Raw genomic sequence first — 19855 nt, 5'->3', positions numbered from 1 at the left:
GAGGAGGTACTTCAAATATCTTCCTAACAGCTTGGCCTGGCCACCGCTCAGCCTGGAGCTGTTGTTGCTGGGTTAGTCGCTCAGTCATGTCTGACTCTTTGTGACTCCATAGGCTGTAGCCCACCAAAATCCTCTGTCTGTGGAATTTTCCAGGCAAGAATACTGGAGTAGGTAGCCATTCCCTTCTCCATGGGATCTTCCCAACCCAGAGATCGAACCTGCGTCTCTATTGCAGGCAGATTCTTCACCATCTGAGCCACCAGAAAGCCCTAGAGCTGTGCACACCAGCAATTCCATCTTCCCTCAAAGGAATGGGCTAGGAAAGAGGTCTAAGCAGGTCCTAGAACTGGCTCAGGGCTATTTGGCAGGGATATCTGAGTGACCTAAATGGCAGAAGGGTGTGGGTTTTGGATGGACATGCCTCATGACCTCACTGACTCCTCTTTCTATGGGTAGGTAGATGTGGGAGGACAATCACAGAATCCTCTAAAGCAGAGATTTCAGGGGACAGATGGCTACTGCCCATATCTAAGGGTTGTATTGGGCTTCTCTGGTGGCTCAGAGGTAACCAATCTTCTTGTCAATGCAGGAGATGCAGGAGACATGGGTTCAATCCCCAAGTTAGGAAGATCCCCTGGAGGAGGAAATGGCAACTCACTCCAGTATTTTTGCCAAGAAAACCCCATGGACAGAGGAGCCTGGTGGGCTATAGTCTGTGGAGTCGCAAACAGTCATATACGATTGAACAACTGACCACGCATGTGCTCAAGGGTCATATTGCCTCTCTCTAAAGATGTATTGACATGGACATTGCCAAGAATAGGTTGAAAAGATATTTTGAGGCCAATTATAAAGCATTAGGATATGCAGAGATGTTAGAAAAAGCACGATGTCTCTAGGCACACTTGCCCTAATGCCTAAGTTTCACCCAGTGAAGCACAGGCTTGTCCATGCCATACCCTGAGTCCCACTGGCAGACATGCTGAACTCCGCAATGAAATCCAGCCACTGTCCCTATATCTCAGAGACACCAGAAGCCAAGTTCCTATTAATTTGAGGTTTGTCAGTCTTTCAGTGTTCACCAAGGAAGCTACTCGTGTCAACTCTCCAGAAGCTGTTCTTTCCAGATGATATTTTTTTTCAACTGGCGGATTAGTGTCAGATATCACCAACCAAATGCAAAGGATCCTCTAATACCTGAACTGACTTTTTTTTCCAGCTGGAAAAGTCTGTATACCTTTCAAGCAACTAATAGTCAGTATCCACCGACCTGCTAGAGAAATGACTTTCCACCAGTCACGCTGTGAAACACGAATCTTATTTATTAAACAATTATCAATCACCTGGTCGTTATGGCTGTTTGGGCACATAATGAACTCCTTAGATATTCTACAATGTTTCTAAGACAGAATATACGTCAATGCAGCCTGGAGATGTTAGTAAAGTGCTCAAAATCCAAGAACCTAAAGTGAAGAAAGGAGAAAAATTTGACTCTGAGATAAATTGAAGGGGAGAATCAAAACTGCCAAAGTAAGACTCCTTTTGAACATCACTCCACCTCAAAAACCACATACCTGCCCAGTATCACGTACTTAGCTCTGTCTCCTGACACTTGCCCCAGACTGCAAGTCACTAAGTCACTGAATTAAGGAGGTGGAATACAGGGCTTTTGCCTCTTTAGGTAGATCTTTTCCTAGCTGATATATTATCTTTGATATGATGGTAAATGGGATTTTTCCCCCTTAATTTCTCTCCTGATCTTTCATTGTTAGTGTATAGAGATGCTACAGATTTTTGTGTATTAATTTTATATCCTTCAACTTGAGAGGAATTGATGAACAAGATGTGGTACATATATACAATGGAATGTTAATCATAAAAAAGAATGACATAATGCCATTTGACCTAGGGATTATCACATTGAGTGAAGTCAGACAGATATCACATGATAGCACTTATATCACTAAAAAAACAATGCAAATAAACTTATTTACAAAATATATTCACAAGCTTCAAAAACAAACTGGCTACCAGAGGGAACATAGGGTGGGCAGGATAAATTAGAAGGTTGGGATCAACATATATAAACTACTATATATAAAATAGATGATCAATAAGGACCTATTGTATAGCACAGGTAACTCTACTGAATGTTCTGCAATAATCTTTATGGAGAAAAAATCTGAATGTATGTATGTATATGTATAACTGGGTTTCCCTGATAGCTCAGGGAAAGAATCCGCCAGCAATGAAGGAGACCTGTTTGATTCCTGGGTTGGGAAGATCTGCTGGAGAAGGGATAAACTACCCACTCCAGTATTCTGGCCTCGAGAATTCCATGGACTGTATAGTACGTGGAGTCACAAAGAGTCAGACAAGACTGAGTGACTCTCACTTTCACTACCTGAATCAGTTTGCTATACACCTGGAACTAGCACAACATTGTAAATCAACTATAGTGTGTGTTAGTGCCTCCGTCCTGTTTGACTCTTTGTGGCCCCGTGGACTGTACCCAGGCTGCTCTGTCCATAGGATTCTCCAGGCAAGAATACTGGAGTGGGTAGCCATTCCTTTCTCTAAGGGATCTTCCCAATCCAGGGATCAAACCCAGGTCTCTTGCCTTGGGGCAGATTCTTTACAATCTGAGCCACAAGGGAATACCAACTATAATCCAATATAAAATAAAAAATTAAAAACAAAGATATAGAAAAGTTAGCTCTCATTTTATTCTATCCCTTTGTTTTGTGGATGACAAAAAAGACTCCAAAAAGGAAGACATTTGTCTAAGGGTAAAATTCATCATCACAATCATCATCCTCATCACGATTAAAGCTGCTAAATTTTAACTGATAGTGTATTATCTATCAGACCATGTGCTAAGCACTCGATACTCATGATATCAATATGATATTGAACTGAGTCCACAGAGATGGGTTCTAGTCTTAAAAATAGCAGATGTAGGAGTAAATTCCATCTCTATAGTCTCAGTGTTCAGTCCTCTCATGGCTCTATTCACATTAATAGTGTCAATAAAGTGGCATTTAAAATGGATTTGTTGTCATTTTTGTTTTGTTTTTGATGGGAGTCCACATTTTGTGCTATGTAGCTACTAAATTCTATTTGTTTTATTTTACCTTATTCACAATATTTTGTCCCAGTCTCTTGGATTTTCCAAAAACAAAACCTGTCATCAAAGTAAATACTATATATACTGGGACTATTCAAAAGAATAGACCACAAGCTCTTCTGGCATTTCCTCATAAAGGAGTTCCATAGACACTGGTAACCCCAAAATTGACTAAGAAAAGTATTGTGTCTTTCCATGGAGGATCTAACAGGTATCTAGATGAACATATTCCGGTGTGTTTGTTTTAAAAAAAGACAAAAGGTGAGTCAGCATGGCATTGTAGTTTCAATTTCTAGATGTCAGGAAATTTTGATTTCTTAGAAACAATGGACCTCAGAAGAAGTGCCCTAGATTATTAAAGAAAAGGTACTTTAAAAAACAAAACAAAAACATTTCTACCAGTGGTGAAATCTTATAGAAAACTGCAATACACTGAAATGATAACTGTGCTTACCTGGTTTTCACCAGTAGTGGCATGTATTCTTTTCTTTTCCCTTCCTTCCTTTTCTCTCTCTCCCTCCTTTTTTTTTCCTTCCACTCTCTTTAGTCCTCTCTTTCCCTCTCTCTTCTCTTCTTTCTAATGTCTTTCTGTGTAGAGTTTAAGAGTTTTAGAGCAGAAAGGATATGGAATACAAAGTGAGTAAGCCCAAGTTTGAATCACAGCTTGGCAGCTTTCTTACCATGAGACTTATAACCTCTATGAGCTTTTATTTATCTCTTTTCCTTCAAGATGTTTCTGTTAGGTTATTTGAAGACATTATGATGAGATAATGAGTGTCATGATGTGCCTGGTCACAGGTGAAGCTCCTTGGCTAAACTGATGTATTATGAGCATTTCTCATCACATCAGCTGGGAGATATAATTACATGTAGTGTTGCTACCCCATGAATATCTTCTCCTTGAAGGATATTTGCTGATTTATTTGGAGGAAAGAAATGCAATATATCCATCATGCAAATTGCAATATCTCTCTCTTACCTAAAATATGTTCTTCTGGGAGAACCCCAAATTTATAATCTTATTTTCATTGAGCTCTTTGATGGAAATCCTGCTGGGACCTAAGCAAGAAAGCATCAAATACGAACAACACCCTGGCTGAATTGACAGACAAATGCTATGGAAACTGTGAGAACTTTTTCATGTATCAATCAAATGTACTTTGTCTACCTGTATCTGAACATTGCAAACAAAGTAAGAGTTTCTATAAAAACTACATGCACAAACAAATAAAAATGAAATTCTTATTTGAAAAAGGTTTCTTTCTTTTGCAAAAATATTGTTCCTGCTATTTTTTTAAGCTCTCCTAAGTACACGCTAGTAAAGTGACGCCCAAAATTCTCCCAGGCTTCAGCAATACATGAACCATGAACTTCCAGATGCTCAAGCTGGTTTTACAAAAGGCAGAGGAACAAGAGATCAAATTGCCAACATCCGCTAGATCATTGAAAAAGCAAGAGAGTTCTGGAAAAACATCTACTTCTGCTTCATTGACTATGCCAAAGCCTTTGATTGTGTGGATCACAAGAAACTGTGGAAAATTCTGAAAGAGATGGGACTACCAGACCACCTGACCTGCCTCTTGAGAAACCTATATGCAGGTCAGGAAGCAACAGTTAGAACTGGACATAGAACAACAGACTGGTTCCAAATAGAAAAAGGAGTATGTCAAGGCTGTATATTGTCACCCTGCTTATTTAACTTATATCCAGAGTACATCATGAGAAACTCTGGGCTGGTGGAAGCACAAGCTGGAATCAAGATTGCCGGAGAAATATCGATAACCTCAGATATGCAGATGACACCACCCTTAGGGCAGAAAGTGAAGAGGAACTAAAGAGCCTCTTGGTGAAAGTGAAAGAGGAGAGTGAAAAAGTTGGCTTAAAGCTCAACATTCAGAAAATGAAGATCATGGCATCTGGTCCCATCACTTCATGGCAAAGAGATGGCGAAACAGTGGAAACAGTGGCTGACTTTATGTTTTTGAGCTCCAAAATCACTGCAGATGGTGATTGCAGCCATGAAATTAAAAGATGCTTACTCCTTGGAAGGAAAGTTATGACCAACCTAGATAGTATATTCAAAAGCAAAGACATTACTTTGCCAACAAAGGTCAGTCTAGTCAGGGCTATGGTTTTTCCAGTGGTTATGTATGGGTGTGAGAGTTGAACTGTGAAGAAAGCTGAGTGGTGAAGAATTGATGCTTTTGAACTGTGGTGTTGGAGAAGACTCTTGAGAGTCCCTTAGACTGCAAGGAGATCCAACCAGTCCATCTAAAAGAGATCAGTCCTGGGTGTTCATTGGAGGGACTGATGCTAAAGCTGAAACTCCAATACTTTGGCCACCTCATGCGAAGAGCTGACTCATTGGAAAAGTCCCCGATGCTGGGAGGGACTGTGGGCAGGAGGAGAAGGTGACAACAGAGGATGAGGTGGCTGGATGGCATCACTGACTCAATGGACATGAGTTTGAGTAAACTCCTGCAGTTGGTGATGGACAGGGAGGCCTGGCGTGCTGCGATTCATGGGGTCCAAAGAATCGGACACGACTAAGTGACTGAACTGAACTGAACTGAAGAACATTTTAAGTTACTTAATTTGTTTAAAAAATAGACTTTGCCAGTTACCCATGATCCATAACTTTCCAGGAATGCAGACATAATACACATTTACTTAATTCATTAACATTATTCATATATAAAATTAAGGAAGAAAAAAATGAAAAAAAATAGAATGACAAAATCTGTATTCTTGGTGTTGCTTGGGAGACAGGCATAATTTATTTTCAATACATCTCCCCCTTTTCTCTGGGCATTTTATTTGGATGGAAAGCTCTCTGTAAATCACTTCAATAAAGACTAAATAACTCCCTCTAGCAAGACTCAGATTTCTATTACTTTATACACTGGAACACCGATGAGTTTTCCAAATCAATATTACAATAGAAACGTGGCAATTACAATATAAGGCACAGAGGAAGAACACATAAGAAGTTTCTTTCTTATTCTATTTTTGGAGGAAAGGGCAGGCAGGAGTAACAGCAGAAATAAAACATGCACAGATTTGGCAGAAGAGCTGCAGGTGACTTGGGGTCTTCCAAGCTAATGATGAAAACACAGCTCTAAATAACCACATAAGATACATTATTAATATTTCATATTAGAAGGAAGGTGCCTACTTCATTTTCAGATAAAGAAAATAAAAACCATCAAACCATACTGGAAAAGAACATAACATTCAGGAACACATTAGTGAAGGTTTGGGCTTATTAAACAAATGAAAAGCTCCTTCTAATGGTATCGTAAAATGAAAATTAAATTACAAAAATGAAATTTTGTGGTTTAATATCTTTTCTAAATGCCCTATTTAAAAGAAATAAAGAAATTAGGCAAATGGGAGGGAGACCTTGGGGGAGAGAAAGAGGAAGGAGAAAATGACTCTTTTCTTCTCAGATTCTCAGATCTCGATGTAGGGCCATAGGGCTGTGTGGACCAAGTACAGCAGCTAATCTGAAAGTTTGAGAGCAGTATCTGAAGGGAGTAAAGGATCCTTTCTGTCAGCCTTCTTTGAGCCTTCCAAAGTACTCAAAGAGATACCTGCTCCTGGCAATAAGTGCTAAATTTCTTTGCATGCATGCGTGCTAAGCCGTTTCAGTCATGTCTAACTCTTTGCAACTCCATAGACTGTGGCCCGCAGGCTCCTTTGTCCATAGGGATTCTCCAGACAAGAATACTGGAGTGGGTTGCCATGCTTTCTTCCAGGAAATCTTCCCAACCCAAGGACTGAACCTGTCTCTTACATCTCCTGCATTGGCAGGTGGGTTCTTTAACACTAGCACCACCTGGGAAGCCTGCCAAATTTCTTTAACCTATAGTAATTGACATATTTTTTTTCCAGTCCCCAATTTGTAGTGATTCTATAATTCAGTGGTCCACAACCTTTTGGCACCAGGGACTGTGGAAGATAATTTTTCCATGGACTGTGGGGAGGGGGTGGGTTGTTTAGGGATGATTCAAGTGAGTTACATTTTTTGTGCACTTTATTTCTATTATTACTACATCAGCTCCATCTCAGATCTCAGGAATTAAATCCTGGAGGTTAGAGACCCCTGAAATTGACAATACCATAGGAGGGAATCATCACACCAATAAACACTGACTACACCATCATTAAATTTGAACAATGCAATACATATGACTATAATTCATATTAGAATATTATTCAAAAGTATATGTGTTAAGACCATACCCCTCCACCACAAAACACATATATTTATATAATATCTATATGGTTTATCATATCATATGTGGATCACTGTGATTGGTACTATGGCTGAGAAGAATTCACCCATCCAACCAATATCTGTTGAGAGCAAATTTGATTTTAGGCACCAGGGTTCAATAGTAAACAGTTTCCAACAAGGTTGCTTAAGAAACAATAACTCAAAATGCTGTTTTAAATAGCTCTCATCCCAAGGGATTAAGGTGGAGGAAGGCATAGACTTTGTGACAAATAATTAAAATGGAGTGAAATGAGTATTTAGGAAGATCTGTGCTATGGATCTGGGGTGGGGTTGGGGGGGGAAGGGGGGCGGTATAAAACAGAGTAGTTAAGAGTGAAAACTCTGGAACCAGAATACCTGGTCACCAACCCCAGCTCTGCTAACCAAACAATGGCTAAGTCAATCAACTTGTCTGTGCTTCAGTTTCCACATCTGTGATGCGGAATTTATGCTAGTACCTTCTTCATATGCTTAAATGAATTAAAGTTAGTAAAGTTTTAAACAGCATCTGGAATGTGGGAAATAACTATGTAAATATTTGGTATGTAAATAAGGTGACATACTAAGGTAATATAAGAGCATTGTGCATGCCAAGGTGGCATGAGAGGGACTAAAGACATAAGTAAGGACTTCTCTGGTGGTCCAGTGGCTGAGACACCACACTCCCAATGCAGGGTGCCAGGGTTCAACCCCTGGTCAAGGAACTAGAGTCTACATGCTGCAATTAAGACCTGGCACAGCTAAATAAATTGTTTTTAAAAAAATTAAGCTTTATAAAAATAATAAAGAGCAAAAAATTAAAGGATAAGTTTCTAGCAAATACTGAAATGTCAGAAAACATTGCAGACACTACTTATTTTACCTTTTTTTTTAAGTCCAGATCTGTCTGTCCTCATTTGATAGTGAGGAAATAAGTCCAGAGAGCTTAATAGAGGGGATTCAATTAACAGGACAAGAGAAACTCCTAGAAAAAGAGAATTACTTCAAATATCTGACCCCAACTAGAATTTATCCTTTCCATTCCTTGAATCACTTTTAACCCAACATCTGATCTCCCATGGACAATCTATTGTTGTGATGAAAAAGTTGAGCATTGGTAAGTGCTTTAGTTTTAACATCATTGTCAAAACCCAAGGTTGGGGTCCAGTATGTTGAAGAAGGTTCCTACTTATAGTTCATACAGGACAGATAGAAGCTTCTTTCATCATGGTTCAGGCTGGAGCTGCTGGAGTGAGATCAGGAAGGATTCTGGGAGGGCTACACTAATGCCTCATGATTCAGCAGGGAGAGAAAAGGCATTGATGTTAGTTCAAGAACAGAACAAAAGTAAGCCTCTTGGGTTAAAAGATGAAAAAATATGAAGGAGGTTCCCAGAATCATGAAAGGGAGGGGCAGAGGGAGGAGAGAGGAATGAGGAGGCTGAAGGGGAAATGGGAATGGGACTTGATCGCTAAACTCCTGGGCATTTGAGCAGCCTGTCCCTAAAATTATAACTTAACAGTCATTTGTATTTTGAGACAGTGGGGAAAATAATGGCTTCCAGCTTCTCCACTTATGAGCAACATGTCTTGGGGAAAATCATTTATCCTTTAGGCAAAATGTCTAAAAAATACATGAGGATTTCCCTGACAGTCCAGTGGTTAAGACTCTGTTTTCCAATGCAGTGGGCATGGATTCAATCCCTGGTCGGGGAACTAAGATCCTACATACCACGCAGTAAGCCAAAAAAATAAAAAATAATAATGCCTAGAAAATACATACTGGATATATATAAATACATACTCGATAAATGTTTATTTTCTTCTTTTGGAGCTTAGTTCATTGACTGTAAAACAGGAATACTAAGCTCTATTTCATGGTACTATTACTGCAATTAAATTCAGTGCCACTGAAAGTTTCCATCATAAACATCATAGAGTGGAACCAGAATTCATGTCTCTTGTTACCCAAGTCTGGATTATCATGAGGGCTGTCTGAACGTGAAAAACCCCTAAAAGTTCTAAGGAGATTAGACATAATATCTCTAGGATGAAAAAAATGAGATTGAACACAAGCCAAATGGCTTCCTCCCTGGTCTCTATAACCCATCTAAGAGCTATTTCACTTTCACTTCAACTAATCTAAGACTTTTTTATAAACTGCTTGAAAAATTACTTACACCTCAGATGCACAAAGTTCTTGTAATAATAGACAAAGGAATTAAGAGATAGTTCTGGTGAGCGTTAAGTGGGTGGTTTTATTTTTATTTTCCCCTATTTACACCTCTGTTATTGAATAAAGAAGTGAAGAAATCATGAACTTAAAAGGAACATAAGATAAAGCAACAGCTGAAGGGACCACTGGAGAGATGATGAACTGAACAGCACATTTGTTGGAGGGCATCTAGTAAACAGTGGTATGAAAAAGTACTGGAAAAGAGGTCAGAGATGGAGGCATAAGCCATCAGGTGAGCATCACTTCCCAGGTGGCTCAGTGGTAAAGAATCTGCCTGCCAAGCAAGAGACTCAAGTTTGATCCCTGAATCAGGAAGGTTCCCTGGAGAAGGAAATGGCAACTCACTCCAGTCTTCTTGCTTGGAAAATACCATGGACAGAGAAGCCCGGCAGGCTACAGTCCATGGGGTTGCAAAGAGTGGGACACAATACAGCAACTAAACAACCACAAAAGCATCGCTTTGCAGGGTCTGAGAGAATCTGGTAACGGAGCCATAGAATCTGGAATAATTAGTGCACCAGCTAAATGGGAAGGAAAAATGAAATGGTGATTTCAGGAGAGAGGTCAAACACTCCTCCCAGAAATAAACTATAAAAGATGCAAGAAAAACTAGGGTGAAGAAGGTAGGATGGAAATGTTATAAAAAGGTGAAATTGTGACTCCAGGACAAGAAATTAGACTGAATACAGAAGACACGCTGTTGAGGATAAAATCCAAAGAATGTATGTACTTTAGTTCCTGGATACCTGCCACTCATGTCTTCAACTAGGAAAATCGCTCTCAAGATTAGTAGTGACTTTTTAGGTTGACAACCCGGCAGCTCTTCATTCATTAAAAAATAAAATAAAAAAGTAAAAGAAAATAAAAATAAGAGAGACAGACAACTGCACCTAGATGAAACTGACATCAACTGAAAAATCTAATGACTAATCCAGTCTTGATTATTCCCCAAAATCAAATGAGAAATTGATGTTTCCCATAACAGACATAATTCAAGAAATAGAGGCTTAAACACATATCAATACCTGTACAATTTCAAAATCAATCATTGTAGCCCGAGTAGACACTCCATTTGCAACTTTCAGACTCCCTCAAATGAAGCCACATAATGCTTCAATATAAAATATATTCGAAGCCAGAAAGTGCTGAGTTCAAATCCCACCTTGGCCATATACCAGCAGGTATGTGTGCGCTAAATCACTTCAGTCATGTCCAGCTCTTTGCAATCCTATGAACTGTAGCCTGCCAGGCTCCTCTGTCCATGGGATTCTCCAGGCAAGAATAGTGGAGTGGGTTGCCATGCCCTCCTGCAGGGGATCTTCCCAACCCAGAGACTGAACCTGTCTCTCTTATATCTTCTGCATTGGCAGGCAGGTTCTTTACCACTAGCACCATCAGGTACAGGCTTAGAAAACTATCTGTGCCAGCCTGAGACACATTTTCCTCAATGATAAGACAAAATGAATTTGCAAAGATTCCCATCTCCCAGGCTTGCTTTCCTAAGGCACCTACGTGAGTTGCAAATACAAAATAAGTTGACTGATTCTTAAACAACAATGGCAACACCACCAAACCTTTTTATGGAACAGTGGATGGTGTTCTTACAAAGTAGATCCCCAGGAAGGCTATGCACAAAACTTAACCAACCATACTGACAATAGTCTCAGCTCAAGTCCCTCTTCCGGAACAGCTGTAAGAGCATAGGGGACATTTCTTTGATTATTCACAAAAGTGGAAAATATCCTTCTTCTGAGGGGGATAGGGGGGTTGACTTCTGGAAAAAGTCAGCATCATTTGGATCCAAGTCTGATGACTAAGATCTAACTGAAGTGTAACTACAAAGCAGTGAGACTGATTTTATCCTGTGACTCATAATCTAGTTCAGAAGACATTTTCTAAAGGTTTTGGATCTATCAAAATAAAAGCACCAGAACATGAAGATAGTGTTACAAGAACATTTATCTCACCACTGAATGGAGAGGCAAAAATTATTGCTTGTGTGCCAACAAAGGAATGGCTGAAAAACTCACATTATAACTCTACCATTACAGATTACGTAGCTACCAAACAGAACGAGTTAGAAAAGTCTTTCTTAAAGGATGTCCTAAGAACTTGTTAGAAATGCAAATTCTTGGGCCCCCCTCCAGATCTACTGAATCAGAAATTCTGTAGGATGAGGCCCAATCCATCTGTATTTTAGTAAGTCCTCCAGGTCAGTCTGATGCTTGCTAAAGTTTGAGAAATACCAAGTTAGGGAGATGTCCTTAAATTACCTAGAATATGAATGTTCTAGATCTGTAAAGTAAGAGAAGCAAATTGCAAGCCAATAAATAACATTTATAGTAAACAAAATGTGTGTGTGTGTGTGTGTAGGTGCAGAATAAAAGATGTGGTAGATTATTTGCCAAACTCTTTAAATAAAACTTACAGTGGTGGCATGAAGACAGATGGATAAAGGGTATTGGGGTCAGGGGAGAGAGATAGAGAAAGATAGAGGGAGGAAGGGGGAGAGGTATGGAGAGAAAGAGAGAGACAGAGAGAGAAGAATATAGATATATATCTCGTACACAGTATATATAGAAGGATAGGTTTACTAACTGCTTTCTCATACTCTGGTTTTACCTAAAGCCGAACTTGCATTCCTTTTGAATCCTTTACTCTTTTGTGAGTCCTAACAGTTTATTTTTCTTCTAGAAGCCTCGTGCTAAGATCTCAAAAGCACTGCCTGTGAGTGTGTGCATAAAAATGAACAAGATATAGATGTACTTAATATGTGTTATAATTATCCAAAGACCATGGAAAGGTCTGCTCACTAAGTGACTGTCAATCAAGATTAAGGATAATATGTGCTGGTTTCTGCATTTCCAAAGAAAGGCAGGCCATGGGTTGACAGCAGTTTGCCAGGAGGACCCGTTTCACACAAGAATTTTTTTTTTTTCTTCTATGGGCAAAATATAAAGAAGTTAACTGAGCTCAAATTAGCCTCCTTAATGGAGTCAGACCTGACTTATCCATAAAGTCTTAACCAAGTTAAGTTGTGAAGAAGTAATTTGCATTCAAAGCTTTGATGTTATAGTTCCCAGGGAGGTTTGAGCATTTCCGAAGTTAAGTTTGGGCAGAGAAAATCCCTGTGAGTCTTGGAGCAGCACATAGGATCACCCAATCCTCCAGCACACTGGCACTATATGGATGCCCCAAGTCTCTGCCTGCTCAATCAGCTCTCACACATTGACTTTGGGTGTTTATTCAGGTCTGCAAAGATTTAAGTACCCTTCTGTAGGAATTGAGAGGTGTCTCTTATGGGAGTCAGAACAAGGTGACAAGAGGAAGTCAGCAGAGCATACCTAAAGCAGATTCTGTTCCTGTAAAAAAAGAAGGTGATTGTTAAAAGCATTGAAAAGCAGGAAGAGGGCTTCCCCGGTGGCTCAGTGGTTAAGAATTCTCCTAACAATGCAGGAGACACCGGCTAGATCTCTGATCTGCAAAGATCCCCTTAGTTGCCTTGGAGCAACTAAGCCTATGCTCTAGAGCCCAGGATCCACAACTACTGAGCCCACATGCTGCAACTACTGAAGCCCGCACACCCTAGAGACCCTGCTCCACAACATGAGAAGCCGCCACAACGAGAAGCCCGTTCACTGCAACCAGAAAGTAGCCCCTGCTCTGCACGACTAAAGAAAAGACGGTGCAGCAATGAAGACCCGGCACAACCAAAAATAAATTTAAAAAATTATACATTAAAAAAGGAAAGGGAAGGAAAAGGAACCAAGATCAAGTATAGGTCTGTGTGGGGTGTCCTGGCAGAGATGGGGTACATACTAGATTAGGAGCTCTAGCACTTAGCACGGAAGTGAGGGGAAGCTCCCACTTATCAACAATCTTCCTGAACTCTTCCATTTTTTGCAGGACATTTCTTCCCTGGCTTCTGTCTGAGGCCACATTCGCTGAAATCCTCTTAGGATTAGCAGTTACTGTCCCTTTCTACTGACATTTTTTTAAATGTACATTAATTCTTTAACATCCCAGGTTTTAATTTCTCATCCATGACTTCTTAATCAAATGTGAGAATGGTCTATGGCCTTTTTGGCCTATTAGCCCTCCCACAATAGCACACAACATGGTAGGTATTTCAGTAGTTCTCAGCCTGGTAGCATGTTAGAAGCATCTTTTTTAAATGCCAACCCAAGACCCCACCTTGGACCAAGTCCATCAGAATTGTTGGGAGAAGGGATGAAGAGAGTAGGGGAGAAGGCCTGGTCATTTGCAATTCTTTTCAGCTTTCAGAAGAGTCTAATATAAACCCAAGATAGACAACTACTATATGAACCAGCTATTATCTAAGTTGCCAGGGGGAATATTAGAGCTTCCCAGCATGTGGTTGACAGAGGTGAACTTCAAGGTCCTTTAAAAACAGGAGAAGGGTCACTGATTTTTCAGAAAGCAGTTGGTTACAGAAATGATTTTTTCACAAATAGCAGTGGAAAGGCTTCTTCAAGGTTAAAGAGAAAGACTTTTGCAAAATGAATGAAAAACTGAGCCCTCTATCTGGGCAATTCCAACCAACAAAACATAAATATAAATATGTATTTTGTAGTTATATCAGTAGTCTAATATTTTGGAGAACCTTAATTTTTTTATATGTGTATTCTTTATTATCTCAAGAGTCCAGAAAATCAACTCTATAATTGGACACAATCTACTTTTTAAACTTTCCTTAACTCCTCCAACTACGACTAAATTAGGCTCCAATAGTCCACATGTGATTTACAGACCCTGAGTCATATTAACTACATCACTCTGAATAATTGAAGTATCCAATTTTTCCAAACAAACCCTCAGTGCTAACCAGAGGCAACTCATCAACTGGCCTAAGTAGAATTACCCTAAATATTTCTAAGAAAATAAAATGAAAGCTTATTTATGTCTCTCAAGACTTGAAATGAAGTTAGACAAAATATATAATCCATTTCTATGGCTGCTATTCCTGAGTCCCTTGGCACTTACACAGAGATAGAAAGAGTTTCCTTCTTACACTCCTTACATGCAACCCAATGTTGACTCTAGAAGGAAATATAGGGCGAGGGAGGCAAGAGAGGAGAGCTTCTCTGAGCTGAAAAGCTTAAGGAGGTCCCTTTTCATGTTTTCAAAACAGACCACCTCTTTAGAACTTTCTTCAGTTCAGTTCAGTCGTTCAGTCGTGTCCGACTCTTTGCGACCCCATGAATCGCAGCACCCCAGGCCTCCCTGTCCATCACCAACTCCCGGAGTTCACTCAGACTCACGTCCATCGAGTCAGTGATGCCATCCAGCCATCTCATCCATTGTCGTCCCCTTCTCCTCCTGCCCCCAATCCCTCCCAGAATCAGAGTCTTTTCCAATGAGTCAACTCTTCGCATGAGGTGGCCAAAGTATTGGAGTTTCAGCTTTAGCATCATTCCTTCTAAAGAACACCCAGGACTGACCTCCTTTAGAATGAACTGGCTGGATCTCCTTGAAGTCCAAGGAACTCTCAAGAGCCTTCTCCAACACCACAGTTCAAAAGCATCAATTCTTTGGCACTCAGCTTTCTTCACAGTCTAACTCTCACATCCATACATGACCACTGGAAAAACCATAGCCTTGATTAGATAGACCTTTGTTGGCAAAGTAATGTCTCTGCTTTTGAATATGCTATCTAGGTTGGTCATAACTTTTCTTCCAAGGAGTAAGCATCTTTTAATATCATGGCTGCAATCACCATCTGCAGTGATTTTGGAGCAGGAGGCAAAGGAATTGGGAGGATCCCTGACTTTTAAACAAAAACAAAAAATAAGATCTTAGGGAGCAGAAAACTAACCATGGGAGAAAAGGAGGGGTAATAAATATTAAACACTTTCGAAAAATTAACACTTCCCACACATGAAGGTTTATTCTCAAGAGAAAAGAAGATGATACAATCTACTGTGTTTGTATTCATCCGTCCTGTGTTTACCCTGATTCTACTATGTGAAGAGCCTTGGGAAAGATACAAGGATGGGTCTGGACGGGGAATTCTGGGGAAAAGTTGGGACTTCGGAAAAACCATGTATACAGGGTTATCATTACTATCTTTCTAAATTCCATAGAGGAGAGTGAAAAAGTTGACTTAAAGCTCAACATTCAGAAAACGATCATGGCATCCGGTCCCATCACTTCATGGAAAATAGATGGGCAAACAGTGGAAACAGTGTCAGACTTTTATTTTGGGGGGCTCTAAAATCACTGCAGATGGTGATTGCAGCCATGATATTAAAAGATGCTTACTCCTTGGAAGAAAAGTTATGACCAACCTAGATAGTATATTCAAAAGCAGAGACATTACTTTGCCAACTAAGTTCCGTCTAGTCAAGGCTATGGTTTTTCCAGTAGTCATGTATGGATGTGAGAGTTAGACTGTGAAGAACGCTGAGCGATAAAGAATTGATGCGTTTGAACTGTGGTGTTGGAGAAGACTCTTGAGAGTCCCTTGGACTGCAAGGAGATCCAACCAGTTCATTCTGAAGGAGATCAACCCTGGGTGTTCTTAAGAAGGAATTATGCTAAAGCTGAAACTCCAGTACTTTGGCCACCTTATGCGAAGAGTTGACTCATTGGAAAAGACTTTGATGCTGGGAGGGATTAGGGACAGGAGAAGAAGGGGACAACAGAGAATGATATGGCTGGATGGCATCACTGACTGGATGGACGTGAGTCTGAGTGAACTCCGGGAGTTGGTGATGGACAGGGAGGCCTGGCGTGCTGCGATTCATGGGGTCACAAATAGTCGGACATGACTGAGTGACTGAACTGAACTGTATTGGTGTATGCAAGACAGCAAAAGAGACACAGATGTATAGAATAGTCTTTTGGACTCTGTGGGAGAGGGAGAGGGTGGGATGATTTGGGAGAATGGCATTGAAACATGTATAGTATCATATATGAAACAAATCGCCAGTCCAGTTTCGGTGCTAGATACTGAATGCTTGGGGCTGGTGCACTGGGACAACCCAGAGGGATGGTACAGGGAGGGAGGAGGGAAGGGGGTTCAGGATGGGGAACACGTGTATACCTGTGGTGGATTCATGTTGGTGTATGGCAAAACCAATACAATATTGTTAAGTAATTAACCTCCAATTTAAATAAATAAATTTATATTTTAAAAAAAGAAAAAAAATGTAAACAGTTGGAATTTTTTCCACTATCAGTAAAATTAGTACTAATATTAAAGATAAATATTAATACAAATATTATGTACTTATGTGCCTGTATTGTACTAAAAAAGCTTTCCCACCCATTTTCTCATCAAATTTCCTCAGGCACCTATTATCTATTATCTCTTCACATTTTATAGTTAAGGAAACTTAGGCTCAAAGTGTTTAAGTACCTTGTCTGAAGCCATCCAGTTACAATTACTTGCCTGAGTTTCCAAAGGTCTAAACTCTAAATATAGTCTTAAACACTTTGTTGTTTTTGTTCAGTCACTAAGTCAACTCTTTGCAACCCCATGGACTGTAGCACACCAGGCTTCCCTCTCCTTAACTGTCTCCTGGAGTTTGCTCAAACTCATGTCCACTGAGTCTATTAGATTATTATCTAACCATCAAATCCTCTGTTACCCTCTTCTTTTGCCCTCAATCTTTCCCAGAATCAGGGTCTTTTCCAATGAGTTGGCTCTTAGTATCAGGGAGTTAAAGTATTGGAGCTTCAACTTCAGCATCAGTCCTTCCAGTGAATATTCAAGGTTGATTTCCTTTAGGACTACTGATTTTGTTAAACACATAACTGTTTTTAATTGTTTGTAAGATATTGAGAACCAAGAGATAATTTTACAGTGGCAATGTAAACAGCTTTGCTAAATTACACGATGTACATTCCAGTTGAACATCATACAAAGTGTCCTTGCTCTGGGTTCTAAAGCACTGGTGGGCTCCCTCCAGTGCCCCCATCTCTGCCCACATGACTGAGGTCACATAAGTCTGGGTATTGCTGGTGATTCCTGGATGGCATTCCCTGCAGAGCTCACAGAACCTACAGCCATCCTGGATAATCCAAAGTCCAAGGGATTCTAAAGTGAGAGCCCCCACCCCCAATAAAACACCAAATAATTTATTATTACACATAGGACCTCAGTCTACAACCCAGAGCAGGGCAGAATGTCTCCACTGGCTCAGGTGTTCAGCTTCCGGCCTAGAGACTAGAAACTCAGTGCTCACATCACTTATCTTTGGAGATAAGGAACCATCTTTCCAATTGAAATCTTCATAGCCTTCAGGAAAAATTATATATAAATACAAAAAATTGACTGCTTACATAATAAGCATTGCATAGTAGAAACAGCTGTAAGAAATTATTGAGCTAGCTTGTTTAAGTTCACTTCTGAAGTTCTCTTTACAGCCAGGTGACCTTCCACACAGGACTCTGGGCCTCAGATAAAGAAAAGTTTATTTTATTGATTAAAGGCATCAGTGTCCTTAGGACTAGACCTGGCACACAATAATCATGAGACCAAGCAATTCCTCCCCCGCTTGTCTAACATTTTGCTATCGGAGAGCCTGTGCTCAGTGTAAAGTACCAGTTGTCTCCTTCAGTTCCCGTTTATAATCCAAAGATCACATGGGCCGTATGCACTGGCCACCATCACTTCAGTGTGAATGAGTCTCTCATATTGTTTCCTTCACTTTAAGGCAGAAAGCATCAGTCAGAGTATACTTTCCCCAACACATGGAAGACAGGGAAGAGGAGCTACAGATACAAAAGGTAAAGTGGGCTGAAGGGATGAAACCCACAGTTCCACTCATCTTCAGTACTGTGGAGACCTAATGCCCTTAAGATCCAGAGGCTGACTTCACATCTGTCTTGATCTTTCCAACAAAATAGTAATAGTAGTAGTATTAGTTGCTCAGTTGTATCCAATTCTTTGAGACCGCATGGACTGTAGCTCGCCAGGCTCCTCTGTCCATGGAATTCTCCAGGCAAGAATATTGGAATGTGTTGTCATGTCCTTCTCCAGGGGAATCTTCCCAACCCAGGCATTGAAGCCTGGTCTCCTGTATTGGCAGGTGGATTGTTTACCATCAGAGCCACCAGGGGAAGCCCTTTCAAACAAAATAGTTTTTGCTAAATCTGCTTCCTGTGCTATTGTTTCCACAATGTCCTTCCTAATCATCCACATGAAAAGATGGCCCTAGGGGACTTCCCTGGTAGTCCAGAGTTTAAGACTCTGCACTTCCAATCCAGGGCTTTAATCCCTGGTTGGGAAACTAAGATCCCACATGTTGCAGGAATGCAGCCAAAAAAAAAAAAAAAAAAGAGAGAGAGAGAGAGAGAAATGGCCTTTGTGTGCAGCCCATTCTACCTTGTAATTACTAACTGGGATATAGTTCCACTTTACATCTTCGCTGCTGCCTCTACACCAGTGGCCCGACTCTAGATAGACATTAAGAATATTGATTACATGGTTGTGGTTTTCTGATTTCATGTATAGGGGTAAGAAGCCTGCTTCATAAACCCCAGACATCTCATCGCTCCACCTAACCATTTTGCCATCCATTTGCCAGGTCTGGCAGCCAGTGAGCTGAAACAGAGCACTCACTGATCTGGAAGAAAAGGATGTATCTTTTGACCAAGTTCTGCTGTTCATAAGGGATGTGGCCTCTGCTCATGCTCCCTTTCCTAAGCCTCTGGGCCCTCATTTGTGAAAAGAGGGAGCAGAGCTCCAATGGACTCCAGGCCCCCTTCCAGCATGAACATCCTTTGATTAGATTTTACAGTTCTCCTCTTTTCCTTCTGACCTCTGGCTCCAGACCTTCCCACAGCTAACCCATCATCAGAGAGGGCAGCACAATTGCCTGCCTGCCCACTGACCAATCTGTGCTCTGGGCAGAGGCTCTGAGGGAGGTTGATGCTGATCAAATGCCCAAGGCTGGCCCTGAGCCACATGTCAGCTCATCACACTGTCTTAGGGGCTGCAGATGGAGACGGGGAGATGGAGGATGCTAGGCACTGCCCAGAAGAGCTAATAAGCAGGGCCCAGGGCCCAGGGTGCTTGCCCCCAGTCAGCCTCAGTCGATTCTCTTCATCTGCTCCTTAATTTCCCAGGCAGAATCAAAGGACCCAATCTCCGAGTTAAATAGGGCTTAAAAGAACCCCACACATCTGAACATCTCCAATGGTAAGGGATTTGTGAATAATGATATTAAGTAGATGATTATTACCAAGTGCCAGGCACATACTGTCTC

General features: G+C 40.6%; 1 protein-coding gene across 4 annotated transcripts in view; it reads right to left on the bottom strand.

The window, feature by feature from the left end:
- The window catches only part of CTNNA2 (catenin alpha 2), a 1404594-nt gene that overhangs the window by 214334 nt on the left and 1170405 nt on the right, over window positions 1-19855 (bottom strand). The window lies entirely within an intron of this gene.

This window comes from Ovis aries, chromosome 3, assembly GCF_016772045.2.
Source record: "Ovis aries strain OAR_USU_Benz2616 breed Rambouillet chromosome 3, ARS-UI_Ramb_v3.0, whole genome shotgun sequence".
NCBI classification, from domain to species: Eukaryota; Metazoa; Chordata; class Mammalia; order Artiodactyla; family Bovidae; genus Ovis; species Ovis aries.
This window is presented reverse-complemented; position numbering and strand designations above follow the sequence as displayed.